The sequence below is a fragment of the Arachis stenosperma genome, chromosome 10 (genome assembly GCF_014773155.1).
Source record: "Arachis stenosperma cultivar V10309 chromosome 10, arast.V10309.gnm1.PFL2, whole genome shotgun sequence".
Taxonomy (NCBI): Eukaryota; Viridiplantae; Streptophyta; class Magnoliopsida; order Fabales; family Fabaceae; genus Arachis; species Arachis stenosperma.
The window spans coordinates 84,240,437-84,246,117 of NC_080386.1; the positions used below are offsets into that span (position 1 = coordinate 84,240,437).

A 5,681-nucleotide genomic window follows, 5' to 3' on the forward strand; every position below is an offset into this window, starting at 1 on the left:
CCTCTCCATGGTGACAGAGGGGTATCCTTGAGGCTTAAACACAAAGGATTCTTCATTCACTTGAATGATCAGTTCACCTCCATCAACATCAATCACAGCCTTTGTTGTGGCTAGGAAGGGTCTGCCAAGGATGATGGTTTCATCCATGCACTTCCCAGTCTCTAGGACTATGAAATCAGCAGGGATGTAATGGTCTTCAATCTTCACCAAAACATCCTCTACAAGTCCATAAGCTTGTTTTCTTGAGTTGTCTGCCATGTCTAGTGAGATTCTTGCAGCTTGTACCTCAAAGATCCCTAGCTTCTCCATTACAGAGAGAGGCATGAGGTTTACACTTGACCCTAAGTCACACAGAGCCTTTTTGAAGGTCATGGTGCCTATGGTGCAAGGTATGGAAAACTTCCCAGGATCTTGTCTCTTTTGAGGTAATTTCTGCCTAGACAAGTCATCCAGTTCCTTGGTGAGCAAAGGATGTTCGTCCTCCCAAGTCTCATTTCCAAATAACTTGTCATTTAGCTTCATGATTGCTTCAAGGTATTTAGCAACTTGCTCTTCAGTGACATACTCATCCTCTTCAGAGGAAGAATACTCATCAGAGCTCATGAAAGGCAGAAGTAAGTCCAATGGAATCTCTATGGTCTCATTTTGAGCCTCAGATTCCCATGGTTCCTCATTAGGGAACTCATTGGAGGCTAGTGCACGCCCATTGAGGTCTTCCTCAGTGGCGTTCACTTCCTCTCCCTCCTCTCCAAATTCGGCCATGTTGATGGCCTTGCACTCTCCTTTTGGATTTTCTTCTGTGTTGCTTGCGAGAGTACTTGGAGGGAGTTCAGTAACTTTCTTGCTCAGCTGTCCCACTTGTGCCTCCAAATTCCTAATGGAGGATCTTGTTTCAGTCATGAAACTTTGAGTGGTTTTGATTAGATCAGAGATCATGGTTGCCAAGTCAGAGGTGTTCTGCTTAGAATTCTCTGTCTGTTGCTGAGAAGATGATGGAAAAGGCTTGCCATTGCTAAACCTGTTTCTTCCACCATTATTATTGTTGAAACCTTGTTGAGGTCTCTCTTGATTCTTCCATGAGAAATTTGGGTGATTTCTCCATGAAGAATTATAGGTGTTTCCATAGGGTTCTCCTAGGTAATTCACCTCTTCCATTGAAGGATTCTCAGGATCATAAGCTTCTTCTTCAGATGAAGCATCCTTAGTACTGTTTGGTGCATTTTGCATTCCAGACAGACTTTGAGAAATCAAGTTGACTTGTTGAGTCAATATTTTGTTCTGAGCCAATATGGCATTCAGAGTATCAATCTCAAGAACTCCTTTCTTCTGACTTGTCCCATTGTTCACAGGATTCCTTTCAGAAGTGTACATGAATTGGTTATTTGCAACCATTTCAATTAGCTCTTGAGCTTCTGTAGGCGTCTTCTTCAGATGAAGAGATCCTCCAGCAGAGCTATCCAAAGACATCTTGGATAGTTCAGAGAGACCATCATAGAAAATACCTATGATGCTCCATTCAGAAAGCATGTCAGAAGGACATTTTCTGATCAATTGTTTGTACCTTTCCCAAGCTTCATAGAGGGATTCTCCTTCCTTCTGTCTGAAGGTTTGTACTTTCACTCTAAGCTTACTAAATTTTTGAGGTGGAAAGAACTTTGCCAAGAAGGCATTGACTAGCTTTTCCCATGAGTCCAGGCTTTCTTTAGGTTGTGAGTCCAACCATGTCCTAGCTCTGTCTCTTACAGCAAAAGGGAATAGCATAAGTCTGTAGACCTCAGGGTCAACCCCATTAGTCTTGACAGTGTCACAGATTTGCAAGAATTCAGCTAAGAACTGATGAGGATCTTCCAATGGAAGTCCATGGAACTTGCAATTCTGTTGCATTAGAGAAACTAATTGAGGCTTAAGCTCAAAGTTGTTTGCTCCAATGGCAGAGATAGAGATGCTTCTCCCATAGAAGTCGGGAGTAGGTGCAGTAGAGTCACCCAGCACCTTCCTTGCATTGTTGTTGTTGTTGTTGTTTTCGGCTGCCATGGTTTCTTCTTCTTTGAAGAATTCGGTTAGGTCCTCTACAGAGAATTGTGCCTTAGCTTCTCTTAGCTTTCGCTTCAAGGTCCTTTCAGGTTCAGGGTCAGCTTCAACAAGAATGCCTTTGTCTTTGCTCCTACTCATATGAAAGAGAAGAGAACAAGAAAGTGTGGAATCCTCTATGTCACAGTATAGAGATTCCTTGAGGTGTCAGAGGAAAAGAAAAATAGAAGGAAGGGGTAGAAGAATTCGAACTTAATTAGATAGAGTTTGAATTGTGCATTGAGAAGGAGTGGTACTCCATAAATGGAAGGATGTGGGAAAGAGAGGAAGAAATTTTCGAAAATCAAGTGAAATATTTTGAAAACATTTTAAAAAAATTTTTAATTAATTTTCGAAAATCAAGAGTGGGAAAGAAATCAAGTGATTTTTGAAAAAGATTTTGAAATTAGAAATCAAAAAGATATGATTAAAAACTGTTTTGAAAAAGATGTGATTAAAAAGATATGATAAAAAAATTATGCTTTTGAAAAGATATGATTGAAAAGATATGATTTGAAAACAATTTTAAAAAGATTTGATTTTAAAAATTAATGACTTGCCTAACAAGAAAAGATATGATTCAAACATTAAACCTTTCTCAACAGAAAAGGCAACATACTTAAAATGTTCAATCAAATCATTAATTGTTAGTAAGTATCTTTGAAAAAGGAAAGAAATTGATTTTGAAAACATTTGATTGAAAAGATTTGATTTGAAAAATATTTGATTTTGAAAAACTTTGAAAACTTGAAAAAAATTGATTTTGAAAACAAAATCTTCCCCCTTGTGCCATCCTGGCGTTAATCGCCCAGAATGGTGCACATTCTGGCGTTTAACGCCCAATGCACTACCTTTTTGGGCGTTAAACGCCCAACCAGGCACCCTGGCTGGCGTTTAAACGCCAGTCTGTCCTTCTTCACTGGGCGTTTTGAACGCCCAGCTTTTTCTGTGTAATTCCTCTGCTGCATGTTCTGAATCTTCAGTTCCCTGTACTATTGACTTGAAAATAGAACCAAGATCAAATAAACAATGCATGCAAGACACCAAACTTAAAATTAGACACTAGACTCAAACAAGAAACATAAAATATTTTTGGTTTTTATGATTTTTAAAATTTTTTTTTTTGGATTTTTCGAAAACTATAATGAAATAGAAAATAAAGGTTTCAGAATTCTCAATTTGGATTCCAGGAATCATTGCAATGCTAGCCTAAGACTCCGGTCCAGGAATTAGACATGGCTTCACAGCCAGCCAAGCTTTCAAAGAAAGCTTCGGTCCAAAACACTTGACATGGCCAATGGCCAGCCAAGCCTTAGCAGATCATTGCTCCAATAGCAAGATTGATAGGAATCAACAAGCTCTTGTGATGATAGGTTGAAACCTCGGTCCAATTAGATTAGACATGGCTTCTCAGCCAGCCAGACTTCAACAGATCATCATGAAACACTAGAACTCATTCTTAAGAACTCTGAAAAAAAAAATACCTAATCTAAGCAACAAGATGAACCGTCAGTTGTCCATACTCAAAACAATCCCCGGCAACGGCGCCAAAAACTTGGTGCGCGAAATTGTGATCACTACACAACTTTGCACAACTAACCAGCAAGTGCACTGGGTCGTCCAAGTAATACCTTACGTGAGTAAGGGTCGATCCCACGGAGATTGTTGGTATGAAGCAAGCTATGGTCACCTTGTAAATCTCAGTCAGGCAGACTCAAATGGGTATAGATGATGAATAAAACATAAAGATAAAGATAGAGATACTTATGTATATCATTGGTGAGAGCTTCAGATAAGCGTATAAAGATGCTTTCCCTTCCGTCTCTCTGCTTTCCTACTGTCTTCATCCAATCCTTCTTACTCCTTTCCATGGCAAGCTTATGCAAGGGTTTCACCGTTGTCAGTGGCTACCTCCCATCCTCTCATTGGAAATGTTCAACGCACCCTGTCACGGCACGGCTATCCATCTGTCGGTTCTCAATCAGGCCGGAATAGAATCCAGTGATTCTTTTGCGTCTGTCACTAACGCCCCGCCTTCAGGAGTTTGAAGCACGTCACAGTCATTCAATCATTGAATCCTACTCAGAATACCACAGACAAGGTTAGACCTTCCAGATTCTCTTGAATGTCGCCATCAGTTCTTGCATATACCACGAAGACTCTGATCTCACGGAATGGCTGGCTCGTTTGTCAGGCGATTAACCATGCATCGTGTATCAGGAATCCAAGAGATATTCACTAGAGCGTCGAATGCTTGTAGAACAAGAGTGGTTGTCAGTCACTTTGTTCATGAGTGAGAATGATGATGAGTGTCACGGATCATCACATTCATCAAGTTGAAGAACAAGTGATATCTTGGACAAAGAACAAGCGGAATTGAATAGAAGAACAATAGTAATTGCATTAATACTCGAGGTACAGCAGAGCTCCACACCTTAATCTATGGTGTGTAGAAACTCCACCGTTGAAAATACATAAGAACAAGAGTGATCATTGGTTTCGGTCCCAAAGAGGGAACCAGAAGAACCAAGATCTGATCTAAGAACTAGATGTCCGAAGATGAAAAATACAATAGTCAAAGGTCCTACTTATAGGGAACTAATAGCTTAAGAATTACAAAGATGAGTAAATGTCATAAAAATCCACTTCCGGGCCCACTTGGTGTGTGCTTGAGCTGAGCAATGAAGCATTTTTCGTGTTGAGACTCTTCTTGGAGTTAAACGCCAGCTTTTATGCCAGTTTGGGCGTTTAACTCCCATTTAGGTGCCAGTTCCGGCGTTTAACGCTGGGAATTCTGAGGGTGACTTTGAACGCCGGTTTGGGCCATCAAATCTTGGGCAAAGTATAGACTATCATATATTGATGGAAAGCCCAGGATGTCTACTTTCCAACGCCGTTGAGAGCGCGCCAATTGGACTTTTGTAGCTCCAGAAAATCCACTTCGAGTGCAGGGAGGTCAGAATCCAACAGCATCTGCAGTCCTTTTCAGTCTCTGAATCTGATTTTTGCTCAGGTCCCTCAATTTCAGCCAGAAAATACCTGAAATCACAGAAAAACACACAAACTCATAGTAAAGTCCAGAAAAGTGAATTTTAACTAAAAACTAATAAAAATATACTAAGAACTCAACTAAAACTACTAAAAACATACTAAAAACAATGCCAAAAAGCGTACAAATTATCCGCTCATCAGGTGTCAAAAAGTGAAAACCTAGTCATGTAATCTATCCTAATTAATAAAAGAAATTCAAAATTTATTTGGGTGTTACCTATAGAGATCGGTCGACCGATCTCCCTACACTTAAAACCTAGCACGGTCCTCCGTGCTATACGTGATGCGCAATAGGAGACCGGCTCCGGAGTGTCAATCATCTCCCTTATCATCGCTATCTTCAACTGATGTTACAGAAGATTTGGAGATATCCAGTTCCTCCATAGGTGGGGTGAAAACACTTAGATGCTTCTTCACAAAAGCTTACCAGCGTTGGTTGTGCCGTTCATAACGATCCACCTTCTTGTGAAGATTCTCAACGTGTTGGTGGGAAGACTTGGGTGGTGTGGATGAAGTGGCGGGGATGCTTGCGGGCATGGCCATGTCAAACTTCCCGGTGT

General features: G+C 40.5%; 1 non-coding gene across 1 annotated transcript; it reads left to right on the top strand.

Annotated features, from left to right (window-relative positions):
- The first annotated feature begins 1,521 nt into the window (after positions 1 to 1,521).
- Positions 1,522 to 1,629, top strand: LOC130959273 (small nucleolar RNA R71). Its single transcript, XR_009078366.1, has one exon. It is a non-coding gene; the product is annotated as a small nucleolar RNA R71 (small nucleolar RNA).
- The last annotated feature ends 4,052 nt before the right edge of the window (positions 1,630 to 5,681 follow it).